Raw genomic sequence first — 20,405 nt, forward strand, 5'->3', positions numbered from 1 at the left:
TGGGTTTTTTCCCTCTCTACAGCATAAGGCGCTAGTCGATTCAGGCGCAGCTGGGAATTTCATGGATCGTGGGCTTGCGTTAAGGCTAGGGATTCCCCTGGTGTCGGTAGACCAACCTTTCCCCGTGCACTCCTTAGATAGCCGACCATTAGGGTCAGGAGTGATTAGGGAGGCTACGGTGCCACTGGACATGGTAACGCAGGGGGATCATAAGGAGCAGATTAGTCTGTTCCTTATAGACTCACCTGCGTTTCCAGTGGTGTTGGGGGTTCCCTGGTTAGCTCAACACAACCCGGTGATTTCCTGGCGACAGGGGGCTCTTAAGGGGTGGTCAGAGGAGTGTTCAGGCAGGTGTAGAGGAGTTGCCGTTGGTGCGACTACGGTGGAGAGTCCAGACCAAGTTTCCACCGTGCGCATTCCCTCTGAATATGCCGATTTGGCTATCGCCTTCAGTAAAAGGAAGGCGACCCAATTACCACCTCATCGTCGAGAGGACTGCGTGATAAACCTTCTGGAGAACGCTGCACTTCCTAGGAGTCACGTGTATCCATTGTCCCAGGAGGAGACGGTAGCGATGGAAACATACGTTGCTGAATCGCTGAGACAGGGGTACATTCGGCCCTCCGCATCACCCGTCTCCTCAAGCTTATTTTTTGTGAAGAAGAAGGATGGAGGTCTGCGTCCGTGCATTGATTATAGAGGTCTAAATTCCATCACAGTGGGGTTTAGTTACCCACTACCTCTCATCGCTACGGCGGTGGAATCATTTCACGGGGCGCGCTTCTTCACAAAACTGGACCTGAGGAGCGCGTATAATCTGGTGCGTATCCGGGGAGGAGATGAGTGGAAAACTGCATTTAGTACTACATCTGGTCATTATGAGTACCGCGTCATGCCATACGGGTTGAAGAATGCTCCAGCCGTCTTCCAATCCTTCGTAGACGAAATTCTCAGAGACCTGCTCGGGCAGGGAGTGGTAGTGTACATCGATGACATCTTGATCTATTCTGCCACACGCGCGGCGCATGTGTCTCTGGTGCGTAAGGTACTTGGGCGACTGCTGGAGCATGACCTGTATTGCAAGGCGGAGAAATGTGAGTTTTTCAAACAGTCCGTTTCCTTCCTGGGATATCGTATTTCCACCTCTGGGGTGGTGATGGAGGATGACCGCGTTACAGCCGTGCGTAATTGGCCGACTCCGACCACGGTGAAAGAGGTGCAGCGGTTTTTAGGGTTTGCCAATTACTACCGGAGGTTTATCCGGGGTTTTGGTCAGGTGGCTGCTCCCATCACCTCGCTGCTGAAGGGAGGACCGGTGCGCTTGCGCTGGTCAGCAGAGGCGGGCAGAGCATTCACTCGTTTGAAGGAGCTGTTCACCAATGCGCCCGTGTTGGCGCATCCGGACCCCTCTTTAGCGTTCATAGTGGAGGTGGATGCGTCCGAGGCTGGGGTCGGAGCCGTGCTGTCCCAACGCTCGGGCGTGCCACCCAAGCTTCGCCCTTGTGCTTTCTTTTCGAGCAAGCTCAGCTCAGCGGAGCAAAACTATGATGTGGGGGACCGGGAGTTGTTAGCTGTAGTCAAGGCTCTGAAGGTGTGGAGACATTGGCTTGAGGGGGCTAAACACCCCTTTCTCATCTGGACTGACCATCGTAATCTCGAGTATATCCGGGCAGCGAAGAGACTAAATCCACGTCAGGCTAGATGGGCCATGTTTTTTACCAGGTTCCGGTTTACCCTCTCATACCGGCCAGGCTCCCAAAACACCAAGGCCGACGCGCTGTCCCGCCTCTATGATACCGAGGAGCGGCCCGTTGAGCCAACTCCCATCATTTCACCGTCATGTCTCGTGGCACCGGTGGTATGGGAGGTGGACGCGGAGATAGAGGAGGCCTCACGGTCAGAGCCGGCCCCCCCCAACTGTCCAGTGGGAACTCAGTACGTACCGAGGGGGGTCCGGGACAAGCTGATTCGGTGGGCTCATACTCTCCCCTCCTCGGGTCATCCTGGCATCGAGAGGACAGTGCGGAGTTTGAGAGTGAGATACTGGTGGCCCACGCTAGCTAAAGACGTGAGATTTTATGTCTCCTCCTGCTCAGTGTGTGCTCAGAGCAAGGCTCCTCGGCACCTACCTAGAGGGAAATTACAACCCCTCCCCGTTCCACAACGGCCGTGGACACACTTATCGGTGGACTTTCTTACCGACCTTCCCCCGTCCCAGGGAAGTACTACGATCCTGGTCGTTGTGGATCGGTTTTCTAAGTCCTGTCGTCTCATCCCGTTGCCCGGTCTCCCTACGGCCCTGCAGACTGCTGAGGCCTTGTTTACCCATGTCTTCCGGCACTATGGGGTGCCTGAGGACATCGTTTCTGATCGGGGTCCCCAATTCACGTCCAGAGTATGGAGGGCGTTTATGGAGAGACTGGGGGTCTCGGTCAGCTTAACCTCAGGTTTTCACCCCGAGAGTAATGGGCAGGTGGAGCGCGTAAACCAAGAGGTGGGCAGGTTTCTGCGGTCCTATTGCCGGGACCGGCCTGGTGAGTGGGCAAGGTATGTTCCCTGGGCGGAACTAGCTCAGAACTCCCTACGCCACTCCTCAACTAACTTGTCTCCTTTTGAGTGTGTGTTAGGTTACCAGCCGGTCCTGGCCCCATGGCATCAGAGCCAGACCGAGGCTCCTGCGGTGGAGGAATGGGTACAGCGCTCCAAGGACACATGGAAAGCCGTTCAGGACTCACTACGGGTAGCGGGTGAACGGCAGAAGAGGAGCGCTGACCGGCACCGCAGTGAGGCCCCCGTGTTTGCACCGGGGGACAGGGTCTGGCTCTCGACCCGGAACCTGTCCCTCCGCCTGCCCTGTCGGAAGCTGGGGCCGCAGTGTGTGGGGCCGTTCAAAGTCCTGAGGAGAATAAACGAGGTGTGTTACAGGTTACAACTTCCAAGGTATTACCGTATTAACCCCTCGTTTCATGTGTCTCTCCTCAGGCCGGTGGTGGCTGGTCCCCTGCAAGAAGGTGAGGTGCCTGAGGTCCCTCCGCCCCCCCTGGACATCGAGGGGTCCCCGGCGTACACAGTTCGGGGCATTCTGGATTCGAGACGCCGGGTGGGGGGCCTACAGTACCTCGTGGACTGGGAGGGGTACGGTCCGGAGGAGAGATGCTGGGTTCCGGTGAGGGACATTTTGGACCCTTCTCTCCTGAGAGATTTCCACCGCCTCCACCCGGATCGCCCAGCACCTCGTCCTCCGGGTCGTCCTCGAGGACGGTGGCGGCGCGCTGCGGGGGCCGCGCGTCATGGGGGGGGTACTGTCACGACTTCCGCCGAAGTTGGCTCTCCTGCCTGTTCGGGCGGTGCTCGGCGGTCGTCGTCACCGTCCTACTAGCCACCATCGATCCCTTTTTCGTTTGTCTGTTGGTTTTGTCTTATTAGTTTCACCTGTGTGTATTTTAGTTTAATTGACGTCCCTATATGTAGTAGGTTGTCCCGCCCTTGTTTTGTGCGGGATTGTTTTGGGTTCATGTATTTTCGTTAGTACGTGGTGTGTTATTTTGCTCCAATATATTTTAATCCTGTGTTGGATTATTTCACCCTGTGTTTTTGGGTTGACCGTGTTTGGTTTTCGGAGAATAAACTATCGACTCACTATACCTGCTCTCTGCGCCTGATTCCACCCACCTTGCTTATACGTGACACTTTCAGGTTATGTTGATATAGGACTCGTTTTACCGTGGCTATAGATACTTTTGTACCTGTTTCCTCCAGCATCTTCATAAGGGCCTTTGATGATGTTCTGGAATTTATTTGCACTTTTCGCACCAAAGTACGTTCATCTCAAGGAGTCAGAACGCGTCTCCTTCCTGAGCGGTATGACGGCTGCGTGGTCCCATGATGGTCTACATTTTTTTCTGAGGTCTTGGCTGATTTATTTTGATTTTCCCATGATGTCAAGCAAAGAGGCACTGAGTTTGAAGGAAGGCCTCGAAATACATCCACAGGTACACCTCCAATTGACTCAAATTATGTCAATTAGCCTATCAGAAGCTTCTAAAGCCATGACATCATTTTCTGGAATTTTCCAAGCTGTTTAAAGGCACAGTCAACTTAGTGTATGTAAACGTCTGACCAACTGGAATTTTGATACAGTGAAATAATCTGTCTGTAAACAATTGTTGGAAAAATTACTTGTGTCATGCACAAAGTAGATGTCCTAACAGACTTGCCGAAACTATAGTTTGTTGACAAGAAATGTGTGGAGTGGTTGAAGAACGAGTTAATGACTCCAACCTAAGTGTATGTAAACTTTCGACTTCAACTGTATGTTTGATACTTCCCCAATGAAATGACAACTCTGCTGTAGCCAAAAGTACCAATAATTTCTCTCACTAACGACCCTGTCTAATGCACTCCTTTGACCTCTAATATCCCGTGAAAACTAGAATGAATCCCCCTCCGCACACACCCTCCCCCTAAAACAAACCACCTGCTAACCCTTTCTTCCTATCTCTACAGTCTTACCTTGTATTCCGTTTCCTCCAGCCCTCCTCTCTTTCCATGCTCCTCCCCTCTGGTATCTCTGTCCACCCTTTCTCCCCCACCCAGGACAGGATAAATGCTGCTAGCTCCATCTTAGATATTGATTGTCTGTGTTTGCTGCTGGGCCTGCAGCTCTAAGTGGGTGAGATAGACTAACCCAGCCCACTGGAGACAAATATGGAGAGGACATTAAGGACAAATTGACTTAATATGGCATTATTACATGAGCATGGAAGGGTGTTGATGATGATGTTCATGATGATGATGAGGATGAGAGGGAGGAGACGGAGGAGGAGCCTGTAGTGGAGCAGGTCAAGAGCTTAAAGTTCCTCGGTGTCCACATCAGTAAGGAACTATCATGGTCCAAACATATCAACACAGTCGTGAAGAGGGCACAACAATGCCTTTTTCCCCTCAGGAGGCTGAAAAGAGTTGGTATGGGCCCTCAGATCCTCAATCTGTTCTATAGCTACACCATTGAGAGCATCTTGACTAGCTGCATCACCAATTGGTATGGCAACTGCTTGGTATCCGACCACAAGTCGCTACAGAAGGTAATGCTTACATGATTCCATTACTACATGTGTTATTTCATTTTGCTATTCTTTTTCTTATTTTTTCAACTCTGCATTGTTGGGAATGGGCTTGTAAGTAAGTAAGTATTTCTCGGTAAAGTCTACACCTGTTCTATTCGGTGCATATGACCAATACAATTTTATTGTATTTGTTTATAAGAGCAGGAGGATGATGGTGACGGATAGATATGGATGATACGCCAACTGTAGTTGCTTTTCTGTGGTAAACCAGGTAAATATGATCCAGATTCAGACAGAAATACATTCAATAATGTTTTCCATGCCTCTCACTTGCTTTTAATTTATTTTCTCTCTGACCCTTTTTTTGTTTCTCTACACCCTTCCGTCTGCTCTTTCCATCTTCTTTCCATTGGTCCCTCTTGTCTTTGTTTTTCCTCTCTCTCTCTCTCTCTCTCTGTTCCCCCTTCCTCTCCCTCTGTCTCTTGTTTTCCCATGGTGGTAGTGCTGGTGTAATCCATACCTGGACGGCCGCCAAATGTGTCTGCAGACACCTGCGTCAGCCCTGCTCAGAAAAAAAGGAAAAAAAGAACAGATTTTCCCTCCTCCCCTCTCTCCTCCTGCTCTCTTCAGTCTCTTTGTATGTCAGTTGTTCTAACTGTGATTGGATATGTTTGTGCATATATACGTATTTGTACATGTTTGTGTATGTGCGTATGTGTGTGCATATGTGGGTATGTGTGTGTGTGTGTGTGTGTGTGTATGTGTGCATTGGCTGGTTAGAATGAGGCATGTGACTTCCTTCCAGTGTGTGTGTGCGTGTGACCTCAAGGTCAACCTGCCCTCGGTGTCAAGCGGGATTTAAATGTGATTGAATTTGAATTGAATGCAGGAGAACTCGATTACCGGTCTCCACTCCACTGTCTTAATGGCTTGTTGTGACCTCCCAGTCTGTCTGGGACAAGGCAGGCCTATTGTTATGTGTTGGCTTGAATAAAGAGCACATTTGTTTTGGGTCCTTACACTGTGATTGTATTAAAGACTCCCATTGATTCAGATCAGTCAGTGTCTCACATCAGATATATCAGTCTAGATGACAGATTAGAAGAAAATGTCAGGGTGGTTACTGTGTATGTGTCCTTTCTATAATATGTACTGTACCTCTTCTCAGTATGAGCAAAAGTGGACAAACGTCGTCTCACTATCATTTATGTGTTGCGGTTTCAAACCAGGGTGACACTTCATTTTTAAGGTAACCTGACAAGCTTTTATTGATATTTCCCACTCAAACACAGTATATTTGTTGAAGTAGCTGTATGTGTTTTTCCCAAGGTCTACCCGATAGCTCATATTGTATCTTCTACCTGTAATCTCCATGTTATCAGTCACTCAACAGTCTCTGCAGGTTTTCCACGAGAGCTACTAGCCTATATGGCTGACTGCCTAAGTCTTTCTTCGGTATGAAAACAGCTGAACTAAGTGTAAAACAAATGTTACAGTGCATAAGGTGGAAGCTGGCCGGCATGCTGTTCCGAGGCTGTGTGTTTGTCATCATGGTTACTGACAGAGTGGGTTATCGTTTGGGTGCGTTGTGGTTCTGGCACCCTGCCACACTCCTCTCCTATCTCTCTCTGGAATGGCAGAGAAAATAAACTGCCAGTTACTATAATATGCCACGGCCAACTGACCGTGTGTGTGTTAATTATAGAGAGGAGAGTATTGTAAAAGGGATGCCCTCATGAACACACACACACACAAATGCACAAGGACACAAACACGTACATCAACAAGAACATACACATATAAATTGCTGTCATTCAGGCTAGATGCACCAATACATCGCTCCTAATAACTAAATGAGGTTTCAGTAACAACCTGCCCTTTCTTCTCCTAGAATGGTGTGTTCTGAGACAGGAACACTCTGTCTTTGTTTGTTTGCTGTGTGTGTCTGCATATGTGTGTGTGGGTTGAGCCTGGAAGCTGAGGGGCTGAGTAGTGTTCTTGTACCCTGTTGACAGATCTGAAGAACGCAGGGTGCCAGAGGAGGGAATGGAAACAGAACTCCAAATTAGCCCCAAGTTCAGCTGCATCACGTTCTGTTCCCGACCCCAGGAACACACACGTGTGCACGCACACATGCACACATGTACACATGCACACCAGTGGCGGTCTGTTCCATTTAAGATGAGGGAGGATTATTATTTTATGAACATGGGCTTATTTCTATTACAGCATTTTGGATGACTGTCATTCATATTGCATTCACCCAGCTCAATGTAACATCGATAGGTTTAGGCTACTACATGATACTTGAATTGTCCTTGTACCCATCCTGAGGTTACCACAACCTAGCCTATGAATGAAAGTTTACAACATAGCTGCACAGGTTGAGAGAATTTACAGTAATCAAGGTGACAAACATTGACACATTCAATACTGCGTTGCACACTAGCTGATATAGGGGGTAATCATTAGTCCAATAGTTGCAAATGAGAGTATGTTTATCCCCGCTTCATTACCTTTGTTTCCATTTAAGAAACGTTTTCAACAGTATCGGCAGAATGAATACACCCCTGATCACACACAAACATAGCATCCCTCTCTGTTTGAGCGGGGTGTTTGAGTAGGCTAAACTAACTAGCTGCATTTGATGCTATTTAAGTAAGTGAAAGTGAAAAAAAGATATCCTATTAAATATCTCACTCTCTTTCTCTCACTCTTGCTTCTCCTTAATTTTGGAAGAAATTCATTTGTTCAAACTGTTCAACTATTTTCTTTCTCTCTCTTTGAGTCAACTTCTCACTACATTTTATGCACTGCCGTGCTAGCTAGCTAGCTATAGCTTATGCTTTCAGTACTAGATTCATTCTCTTATCCTTTGATTGGATGGACAATATGTCAGTTCTTGCTGCAAGAGCTCTGATAGGTTGGAGGACTTCCTCGGGAAGTTTTATAGAAGGGGGTGAGAACCATGAGCCTCCTAGGTTCAATGTACCCAGAGGAGGACAATAACTAGCTGTCCTCTGGCTACACCATGGTGCTACCCTACAGAGCGCTGCTGAGGCTACTGTAGACCTTCATTGCAAAACAGTGTGTTTTAATCAATTATTTGGTGACGTGAATATATTTAGAATAATTTTATCGAAAAGGATGACTTTTTCAATGTTTCACTGTTTTTCTTAATGAAATTCACTGAGGAGGATGGTCCTCACCTTCCTCTTCTGAGGATCCTCCACTGATGCGCACATCTGCCAGCGCCCCATGGCAGAGCCTGGGTAGAGCAGGGTAAAAATAAACCTGTGCTTAACTCAACACCTTCTACTATACTAAGAGACAGAGATGACCTACTATTGGAAATGTCATCCTCTCACACAGCTGGAGCTGTTCAGGAAAATAAGCTATTTTGCTCTGATACTCCTGTTGTGGATTTCACATTAAGGACATACTCAAAATAGGGTGCAGTAAAGGAACACACACAGACACACAAACAGAAACAATAATGAGGAAGAAAAAAAGTAAAAAGAAAATTGACTCAGTTACCACTATTTCCCCAGAACATCCGTTTCTCCATAGGACATCCTCCTAAGAAGTCAACATGCTGTTATTTGCCCAATGTTATCTCCTATCTAATACACACAGCCAGCCGTGACACCGGAGACAAACACCATACAGCCAGGTGATTCATTAGATGGCTTGACCTTTCCCCTCTCCTCTGACTTAGCCAATCATACAGTTGTTGCAGTTTTTCTTTGAAGACGGCCAACTCTGAACATTCCGTTCAGAAGAAATCCTTCTGTTGAGAAAGAACAGACACACAGGAAGAACAATACCTGGATGGAGGGATAGAGAGAGAGAGAGAGAGAGAGATAGATGGAGAGAGAGAGAGAGAGAGAGAGAGAGATAGATGGAGAGAGAGAGAGAGAGAGAGAGAGAGAGAGAGAGAGAGAGAGACAGTGAGAGACGACAAAGCAAAAAAACAAAATACCTGTCCACCATCCAGACGACCTGAAGCCTTTTCTAAAGCGAAGTGTTTTAAGCCCTGTTATCGCACAGTGTCACAGTGGTATAGGGAGCATCTAGAGTTCAGCCACAGAGAACAGCTACTACAGTGCTATGTGGAATGTTGTTTAAAAGTTAGATTGTGGAACAAGCGATAGAATGCCATGTCATCCCACTTCTCCCCATAGTCATCGTGACTCACCACATACCATTTTAATTCTACACACAACAAGCCTATTACATAATACTGTATTTTATAATGTCTTAATTGACCTAGCTTGCCTTTCAATTCCAAGTTGGTATATATGCCTGCCAACTTTGAAATAGGATACAGCTGGTAGACTCAGATGGTATACAGCAGGGGTGTCAAAGTCAAATGGACGGAGGGCCAAATAAAAAAATCAGCTACAAGACGAGGGCCGGACTGTTCGAATGTTCATTGAAAAATGTTTAAATGACGCATATAGTCTAGTGAACCTAATTGAACCTACTGAAAACCTAACAAATATATTACAATATGATCAGATAAATAAAGCAATATTTTCTTATGGCTCTGTCAGTAATCTTTAATTTTCAACAGACACAAAAGACAAATTTCCTTTATATAAATATCCCCATAACATGAACATTAAATGAAAGAAACCGGTATTCAAGGCACCATCAGTAGACTATATTTTCTATTTTAGCAAAAGTGGGCTAAATTTACTTCAAAGAAAAAACAATAATAGCAATTTTCTATCATCCACTCAACTGAAATATTTTTAAAATATAATTGGATTGAAATACAAAAAAATAAAGTGCAAAAATCTATTAATCAAAAACAACACTTTGTTTAAGGAGAAGTAACATGCAGTGAAAACAAATATTAAATTTTAACTTTTAAACTTGAACTGAGTAAAAACTCTAAATATGTGATTGCACAGTAATGTTCACTTGTTTGAGGTTGAGGGTGATACTTGGTGGTGTCCCATCTTTTCCACAAGTTCATCAATGTTCGGGGTAAGGCTCTGAGCTGAAGAAATCCTCAGAATTGAGTGGAGGTGTTCAGCAGTAAGTCGACTTCTGTGTGATGTTTTGTTCAGGTTCATCAAAGAAAACAGTTGTTCACACAGGTATGTGCTGCCAAACATAGACAACGTTTGAGCAGCCTGGATGCGCAGCTGGGGCATTGTGCCGGGGAGGAAACGGGCGAACTCCGCAGCACCCACTGCCGCATATTTTGCCCTCAGTGCATCATTGCATTGGAGGTCAATCAACTCCATTTGGAGGTTTGGTGGTGAGCTTTCCACGTCAACAGCAAATGGGTTACCGAGCAGTTCCAACCTGCTTTTTTGTGCTTCAAAGTCAGCAAATCGGCGTCGAAAGTCAGCGGCAAGCATACCTATTTTATCAGCCAACTGTGTGCTCGGGAACGCACTGGTAGAGAGCTTCTCTTTCATGGTCTGGCAGCTGGGAAAGTGGCTCAAATTTTCTTTCCGCATCTGCGTCTCCCACAGAGTCAGTTTGGTTTTAAATGCCTTCACTGTACTGTACATATCAGAGATGACACGATCCCGACCCTGCAGCTGCAAGTTTATTGCATTCAGATGACTCGTAATGTCACACAGAAAAGCCATTTCACACAGAAACATTTCGTCTCGGAGTTGTGTTGTGTCTTTCCCTTTGCTGTCCAAGAACAGACAAATCTCCTCACGAAGCTCGAAACATCTTTGAAGCACCTTTCCCTGGCTTAGCCATCGCACCTCTGTGTGATAAGGCAAATCACCATGCTCCGTTTCTAACTCCGTCAGAAATGCCTTGAACTGGCGGTGATTCAAACCTTTGGCTCTGATAAAGTTAACTGTGCGCGTGATGATGCTCATTACATGCTCCATTTTCAAGGCTTTACCGCACAACGCTTCCTGGTGTATGATACAATGATAAGCTGTCAGCTCACCTGTCGCGTTTTCCTCTTGCATCTTTTCCCGTATCTTCGCCACCAGTCCGCTCCTGTGTCCACACATCGCAGGTGCTCCGTCGGTTGTCAAACCCACGAGTTTTTCCCAAGGCAGCTCCATCTCATTTACACATCTTGACACCTCTTCATACAAATCATGCCCCGTAGTTGTGCCATGCATAGGACGTAAAGCCAAAAACTCCTCTGTCACGCTTAGGTTGGAGTCCACTCCGCGGATGAAAATTGACAACTGGGCAATGTCAGAAATGTCGGTGCTCTCATCCACAGCCAAGGAATATGCAATAAAATCTTTTCCCTTTTTCACAAGCTGCTCTTTTAGATTGATGGACAACTGGTCTACTCTCTCGGCAATGGTGTTTCTGCTCAGACTCACATTTAAAAAGAGTTGCCTTTTTTCTGGGCAAACTTCGTCACAAACTTTAATCATGCAGTTTTTGATGAAATCCCCCTCCGTAAATGGCCGGGCTGATTTAGCGATCTCTTCTGCCAAAATAAAACTGGCCTTGACAGCAGCCTGGCCTTGTGATTTGGCTTTTTTGAACAGAGCCTGTCGAGATTTGAGGCCTCGTTTTAATTCCTCTGCCTTTTGTAGCCTTTGTTCCATGTCCATATTCTTGTTTTTGTCCGCGTGTTTCGTTTCATAATGTCGTCTCAGATTATACTCTTTCAGTACCGCCACACTTTCTCCACACAGAAGACACACAGGTTTTCCAGCTACCTTCGTGAACATATACTCCGACTCCCACCTTGTTTGAAACCCCCGGTTCTCAGTATCCACCTTCCGTTTTGCCATTTTTGATGGGTATCTGAAAGTTAATTTTACTGTGATGCTGACGACTGCTGTGCCAATAAATATTGAAATGAAGCAGCCTACTGCTCGGTGCGTCACCTTTGCATTGTGGGAAATGTAGTATTGGTGCGTGTAAAAGATCTGCGGGCTGCCGGCTTGCTGCGGGCCGGTTCTAATAATAAATCAAGATCATCCCAGGGGCCGTAAAAAACCTTCTTGCGGGCCGGATGTGGCCCGCGGGCCTTGACTCTGACATATGTGGTATACAGTATACACACAACCAGTCATATATTTCAACATCCCAGGTAGCACTACTATGAAAACATAATTCTCTATAGATATAGATTTGTACTTTAGATATTAACTATTAATTTATCATTATTAAAAATAACCTGAATTAGTTCAAAAGTCAAAATGTGTTGGTTCTACTTTTCGCAATTAAGAAGCTTTTGTATTTTATTTAATTCCATTTGTCCTCCAAGTGTTGCTGAATCTCCTCTCTACCTCAGTTTTCTCCTCATGGTTAGCAGATGTTAATGCGAGTGTAGCGAAATGCTTGTGTAGGTAGCGAGGTAGCGAGTGATCCTTCTATTTGATCATTATGTCAACAGTTCGGACTGGAAGGAAAAGTAGTGAAGACACTAATGAGTCTTTAACCAGTGTGTCATCACCTGCCTGTTGGCCCAACACTGACATTGGCCTCCCGCTTCCTGTTCGGATTCTCCTGCTCCTGCCATTGTGTTCTGTGTCAACATTACGCCTCTGACTTGACTTCTGCTTTTACCATAACACACACAACAGACAAGGTGAGCACTGTGTCAGTGTGTAGAAACAGCCCAGCTAGCACATAATGTTCTGATAATCATACAGTATGTTTATTAGAGCTTGGTGAGTGCGTAGTTGTCCTATGGTTATTTTGTATACAACCTCACAACGTTCTGGGAATGGTGCAGGGTAGTTGTTTGGCTTTGGTACATTCTCAGCACATTCAAGGAACTTGACAAAATAACAATATTTTCTTGGTATTTCATTACTTTAACAGAATGTTTCCTAAAAGTTCAAACATGGTTACATTTAATTACATTTTTGGTAATGATCTAGGAATGTTTTACAACTGGTTTGAAATTGTGAATGTTCTCAAATAGCTCTGAGAATGTTAAGAAACAACGTTTCTGGGAATTGTGGGAATTTCATTACTTCAGCATAACATTTTCTGCAGATTTCCTCAGGGTTCTGAGTCATGTTCTCAGAACTTTGATAACACTTTCCATTATAACCACAAGATAACATTAGTAACGTTCAAAGAACGTTCTAAGACGGTTATTGAAAAACATATACATTCCATTCTCAGCGTCAACAAAACTCTATCCTGTGTTCAGGTGTATTGGACGTGCCCAATAATTGGCCAAAACTGATCTTAATGAGTGCTTGTTTACATTGAAATGGGATCTGTTAGAATAGACAAAAATAAACAGCTTTGTATGAGTTAAAACTTCTTCTGAATAGGACCCTTCATCTCAATTACCGGCTAAGAAATGACATACCCAAATCTAACTGCCTGTAGCTCAGGACCTGAAGCAAGGATATGCATATTCTTGACACTATTTGAAAGCAAACACTTTGAAGATTGTGAAGGTGTGAAATTAAATGTAGTAGAATATAACACAATAGTGTAACGGCTTTCCTCCTCCTGAGGAGGAGTAGCAAGGATCGGACCAATACGCAGCGTGGTAAGTGTCCATGATACTTTAATAATAACTGAACACGACTCAATACAAAAATAACAGTGAATGGAAACGAAAACCGAAACAGTCCTGAATGGTGACACAAACAACAAAACAGGAAACAATCACCCACGAAACACAGGTGGGAAAAGGCTACCTAAGTATGATTCTCAATCAGAGACAACTAACGACACCTGCCTCTGATTGAGAACCATACCAGGCCAAACACAACATAGAAAAATGAACATAGACAACCCACCCAACTCTGACCATACTAAAACAAAGACACAACAAAAGAACTAAGGTCAGAACATGACAGTACCCCCCCCCCCAAAGGTGCGGACTTCGGCCGCAAAACCTGAGCCTATAGGGGTGGGTCTGGATGGGTGTCTGTCCGCGGTGGCGGCTCTGGCGCAGGATGTGGACCCTACTCCATCATAGTCTTTACCCGCTTCTTAACCCGCCTCCGTGGAGTCTTTCGAGCGGCGACCAGAGCCGCCGACCTCGTACTGGGGACCCTAGCAACAGGTCCCGAATGGACGGGGGGAAGGGCGACTCCGGCAGCACCGGACCGGCGAGAGACTCTGGCAGCTCCGACGTGAAGGGCAACTCCGACAGCGCCGGAGTGACGGGCGATTCTGGCAGCTCCTGGCTGACAGACGGCTCTGGCATCTCCTGACTGACGGACGGCTCTGGCAGCTCCTGACTGACGGGCGGCTCTGGCATCTCCTGACTGACGGCTCTGGCAGCTCCTGACTGACGGGCGGCTCTGGCAGCTCCTGACTGACGGGCGGCTCTGGCAGCTCCTGGCTGACAGATAGCTCTGGCAGCTCCTGGCTGACGGGCGGATTTGGCAGCTCCTGACTGACGGGCGGCTCTGGCAGCTCCTGGCTGACGGACGGCTCTGGCAGCTCCTGACTGACGGACGGCTCTGGCAGCTCCTGACTGACGGGCGACTCTGGCAGCTCAGGACAGAAGGGCGACTCTGGCAGCTCAGGACAGAAGGGCGACTCTGGCAGCTCAGGACAGACGGGAGACTCTGGCAGCTCATGACAGGAGAGCGCACCTGGAGGAAGGAGACAGAGAGACAGCCTGGTGCGTGGGGCTGCCACCGGAGGCCTGGTGCGTGGAGGAGGCACCGGATAGACCGGACCGTGGAGGCGTACTGGAGGTCTCGAGCACTGAGCCTGCACAACCCTACCTGGCTGGATACTCCCCGTCACCAGGCCAGTGCGGCGAGGTGGAACAGACCCGCACTGGGCTGTGCTGGCGAACCAGGGACACCATGCGAAGGGCTGGTGCCATGTACTCCGGCCCAAGGAGATGCACTGGAGACCAGATGCACTGAGCAGTCTTCATGGCACCTGGCTCGATTCCCACTCTAGCCCGGCCGATACGAGGCGATGCGATGTAACGCACCGGGCTATCCCTGCGCACCGGGGACACCGTGCGCCTCACGGCATAACACGGTACCTGCCCGGTCCACCTCTCTCCACGGTAAGCACGGGGAGTTGGCTCAGGTCTCCTACCTGACTTAGCCACACTCCCCCATGTGCCACCCCCCAATACATTTTTGGGGCAGACTCTCGTCCCAGCCGTACTGCCGTGCTGCCTCCTCATACCACCGCAGCTCAGCTTTCGCTGCCTCCAGCTCTACCTTGGGGCGGCGATATTCCCCAACCTGTGACCAGGGTCCTTCTCCGTCCAGAATCTCCTCCCATGTCCATGAGTTCAGAGATTTCTGCTGCTGCCCGATACCACGCTGCTTGGTCCTTTTTTGGTGGGTGATTTTGTAACGGCTTTCCTCCTCCTCTTCTGAGGAGGAGTAGCAAGGACCGGACCAATACGCGGTGTGGTAAGTGTCCATGATACTTTAATAATAACTGAACACGACTCAATACAAAAATAACAAAGTGAATGGTAACTAAAACCAAAACAGTCCTGAATGGTGACACAAACAACAAAACAGGAAACAATCACCCACGAAACACAGGTGGGAAAAGGATTGATTCTCAATCAGAGACAACTAACAACACCAGCCTCTGATTGAGAACCATACCAGGCCAAACACAACATAGAAAAATGAACATAGACAACCCACCCAACTCTGACCATACTAAAACAAAGACATAACAAAAGAACTAAGGTCAGAACGTGACAGTACCCCCCCCCCCAAAGGTGCGGACTTCGGCCGCAAAACCTGAGCCTATAGGGGTGGGTCTGAGTGGGTTGTTACATTGAGATAAGAAGCTGGGGATATATGTTGTCCAAAACAGGGCAACAGTGTGTGCAGACTGATACATTCAAGAATGAGAGAGCAACAATTAAAGTCGGAAGTTTACATACACTTAGGTTGGAGTCATTGAAACTTGTTTTTCAACCACGGTTAGGACATGTACTTTGTGCATGACACAAGTAATTATTCCAACAATTGTTTACAGACAGATTATTTCACTTACAATTCACTGTATCACAATTCCAGTGGGTGAGAAGTTTACATACACTAAGTTGACTGTGCCTTTAAACAGCTTGGAAAATTCCAGAAATTGATGTCATGGGTTTCGAAGCTTCTGATAGGCTAATTGACATCATGTGAGTCAATTGGAGGTATACCCGTGGATGTATTTCAAGTCCTACCTTCAAACACAGTGCCTCTTTGCTTGACATCATGGAGAAATCAGCCAAGACCTCAGAAAAAAATAATTGTAGACCTCCACAAGTCTGGCTCACCCTTGGGAGCAATTTCCAAATCCTGAAGGTACCACATTCATCTGTACAAACAATAGTACGCAAGTATAAACACCATGGGACTCCACAGCCGTCATACAGCTCAGGAAGGAGACGCATTCTGTCTCCTAGAAATTAACGTACCTTGGTGTGAAAAGTGCAAATCAATCCCAGAACAACAGCAGAGGCCCTTGTGAAGATGCTGGAGGAAACAGGTACAAATGTATCTATATCCACAGTAAAATGAGTCCTATATCAACATAACCTGAAAGGCCACTCAGCAAGGAAGAAGCCCCTGCTCCGAAACCACCAAAAAAAAGCCAGACTGCGGTTTGCAACTGCACATGGCGACAAATGGAAAAGGGGGAGGCTTGTAATTCGAAGAACACCATCCCAACCGTGAAGCACGGGGGTAGCAGCATCATGTTGTGGGGTGCTTTGCTGCAGGAGGGACTGGTGCACGTCACAAAATAGATGGCATCATGAGTTCGGAAAATTACGTGAATATATTGAAGCAACATCTCAAGACATCAGTCAGGAAGTTAAAGCTTGGTCGCGAATGAGGTCTTCCGAATGGACAATGACCCCAAACACACTTCCAAAGTTGCGACAAAATGGCTTAAAGGACAACAAAGTCAAGGTATTGGAGTGGCCACAGAAACTTGACCTCAAACCTATAGAACATTTGTGGGCAGAACTGAAAAAGTGTGTGCAAGCAAGGAGGCCGACAAATCTGACTCAGTTATACCAGCTCTGTCAGGAGGAATGGGCCAAAATTCACCCAACTTAATGTGGGAAGCTTGTTGAAGTCTACCCGAAATGTTTGACCTAAGTTAAACAATTTAATAGCAACACTACCAAATACTAATTGAGTGTATGTAAACTTCTGACCCACTGGGAATGTGATGAAATAAATAAAAGCTGAAATAAATTCTCTCTACTATTATTCTGACTTTTCACATTCTTAAAATAAAGTGCAGGCCCTAATTTACCTAAAACTGTGATTTTTTACTAGGATTAAATTTGGCTAAGGTGTATGTAAACTTCCAACTTGGACTGTACATAATATTTAGTATGAAGTCTCCCAGGTGTCCCTCACGAGTTTGCCCAAATGTACCCAAGTGTCTTCCAAGTGGCCGAATTGGTCAATTGATACATTTTCAAGTGCATAACTACAGAGAGCAAAAATGCTACGTTAAACCAACCACAGTGTCATATTTATAAAATGTTTTTGGGAAAAGCATACCTAGCCCAGAACATACCTAGCCCAGAACATAGCCCAGTTGACGAATTATTACAAACAGTAACCAGCCAAGCAGAAGCGTTACAAAACTCAGAAATAGAGATAAAGTGAATCCCTTACCTTTGATGATCTTCATATGGTGGCAATCAGAAGACATTCATTTACTCAATAAATGTTCCTTTTGTTCAATGAAGTCTCTTTATATCCAAAAACCTCAGTTTTGTTAGCGCGTTTTCTTCAGTAATTCAGAGGCTCAAACTCAGTCAAACCAATCACACAAAAACTCAAAATTGAAAAGTTAATAGAAACATGTCAAAAGATGTTTATATTCAATCCTCAGGTAGTTTTTTAGTCTAAATTATCTATAATATTTCAACCTGACAATAACGTCGTCAATTTAAAAGGTAAACAAGAAATGCACAAGCGCCTGAAAAAACTCTGCGTCATGTTAGGGTCCACTTGTTCAGACTGGTCTTACTCCCTCATTTATAAGAATACAAGCCTGAAACGATTTCTAAAGACTGTTGACATCTAGTGGAAGGCATAGGAACTGCAAATGGAGTCCTAAGTCAATGGATACTGTAATGGCATTGAATAGAAAACCTTTTTTTAAAACTACTTCCTGAGTGGATTTTTCTCAGGTTTGCGCCTGCTAAATCAGTTCTGTTATACTCACAGACACTATTTTAACACTTTTGGAAACGTTAGAGTGTTTTCTATCCAAATCTACAATATGCATATCATATCTTCTGGGCCCGAGTAGCAGGCCGTTTAATTTGTGCATAATTTTCATCCAAAATTCCGAATGCTGCCCCCTACCCTAGAGAGGTTAATAAAAAATTTAAGTTTACACACTCCCAGGAATGTCATACATGATGGATCATTAGCTTTCCTACGTAGAAGGTACGAACAGGAGACACGCCGAAAAACGCTTATCCACTGCCTCCTAACACAGAAGTGAACTATTTAAGATAAGGGCCAAGCTGCCAACACTGATCTAACGTCATAAGTGCACACACCACAAATCACACAAACTATTTACACACTACTTAAAATGTGAATATTTAGAAAACCCACGGTCTTCTACTCAAGATTGTGCTGCTGATGCCAAGTACCATAGCAGTCTCTTTCATCTGTGAAGCAGAGGGTAACACGATTTGTGGATACTGGAGCACATGACCACCTCTCTGGTATCCATCCACTTTACAAAGAGCAGGTCATCTTTACGAATCCTTCGCATGATACCCCTATCAGCCCACTTAGGCATGTAGTTTACGTTTGTTTTGGGAAAACCCACTCTGTTCGAAAGAATGGTGCCACAAGACATTCTATGAGGGCACAGGGCAAGACCCAGATGCAGACAAGGGAGGCAGATGGTTCGAGTCTCTGATATTTACTATAATCCAAGGGGCAGGCAAGATAATGGTCGTGGACAGGCAAAAGATCATAAACAGGGTCAGAGTCCAGGAGGCACAGAGTGTCAGCAGGCACGAGGTCAGGGCAGGCAGTATGGTCAGGCATGCGGGTTCAGAGTCAAGGCAGGCAAGTGTCAAAACCGTGAGGACTAGCAAAAGCTGAGATGGGAAAAGCAGGAGCACGGAAAAACACTCTGGTTGACTTGACAAACAAGACGAACTGGTAACAGACAAACAGGGAACACAGATATAAGTACCCAGGGACTAATGGGGAAAACAGGTGACACCTGGTGGTGGGTGGAGACAATCACAAAGACAGGTGAAACAGATCAGGGCGTGACACATTCAGTTCCTCAGGTCTATAGACAGGGTAGGGCTTGTGTAAAAGCCATCCACAAACAGTTTGTAGCCCGTCCTCAGTAGTGGAAAATACAATAATTCCATAACGGAATCGTAACTTACTCCCTTACCGGTGGCTGAGATGGATATCTCCTCATAAACAAAAAAAATCCAAGTGTAGGCATGCACAGAATCATCCAAAACAAACAATTTGTAAACCCAGTTTTTTTGGCATGTCAGGCATATATTGTTTGAGGCCAGTTCTAGCTTTCGAGGCAACCATCCTCTCATCTATGGAGAGGTTCTGGGCGGGCTGAAAATGGGTCTTGCAGGCCTCAACAATGCTGGAGTAGAGAGGTTTGATTTTGCAGAGCCTATCAAAGATTGCTATGCCCCTCTTCTTCTCATTGTCATCATTAGCATGTGGGTCACTGATGTGAAGCGCCCGCGAGATCGTCAGAAACCTGTTAAAAAACATGACAGTGGTGGGAAAAGGCAGTTGGTAGAGCCTTGAGTGACCAGTGAGATGTAACAGTATAGGTCTTGGATGGAAATGGGCTTTCCTGCCTCTTTCTGGAGGAACCAGTTCTTATGTTTGAACGAGTGGGGGATGGAGGACTTGAATGTGGTCTCTTTGGAGTTGCCTAGAAAGTCAGCATCCCGTTGTTGCTTCTTCACTGTTGACGTTGAGACTGGTGTTTTGCGGGTACTATTTAATAAAGCTGCCAGTTGAGGACTTGTGAGGCGTCTGTTCTCAAACTAGGCACTCTAATGTACTTGTTCTCTTGCTCAGGTGTGCACCGGGGCCTCCCACTCCTCTTTCTATTCTGGTTAGAGACAGATTGTGAGGGGAGTAGTACACGGCGTTGTACCAGATCTTCAGTTTCTTGGCATTTTCTCACATGGAATAGCTTTCATTTCTCAGAACAAGAATAGACTGACAAGATTCAGAAGAAAGGTATTTGTTTCTGGCCATTTTGAGCCTGTAATCGAACCCACAAATGTTGATGCTCCAGATACTCAACTAGTCTAAAGATGGACAGTTTTATTGCTTCTTTAATCAGAACAACTGTTTTCAGCTGTGCTAACATACTTGCAAAAGGGCTTTCTAGTGATCAATTAGCATTTTAAAATGCTAAACTTGGATT

General features: G+C 46.0%; 1 long non-coding RNA gene across 1 annotated transcript; it reads left to right on the forward strand.

Annotated features, from left to right (window-relative positions):
• The first annotated feature begins 4,888 nt into the window (after positions 1–4,888).
• LOC139380965 (uncharacterized) lies at positions 4,889–6,063 on the forward strand. Its single transcript, XR_011628489.1, has 3 exons — positions 4,889–5,084; positions 5,271–5,337; positions 5,569–6,063. It is a non-coding gene; the product is annotated as an uncharacterized lncRNA (long non-coding RNA).
• Positions 6,064–20,405: the final 14,342 nt, after the last annotated feature.

This window comes from Oncorhynchus clarkii, chromosome 22 (assembly GCF_045791955.1).
Source record: "Oncorhynchus clarkii lewisi isolate Uvic-CL-2024 chromosome 22, UVic_Ocla_1.0, whole genome shotgun sequence".
Lineage (NCBI taxonomy): Eukaryota > Metazoa > Chordata > Actinopteri > Salmoniformes > Salmonidae > Oncorhynchus > Oncorhynchus clarkii.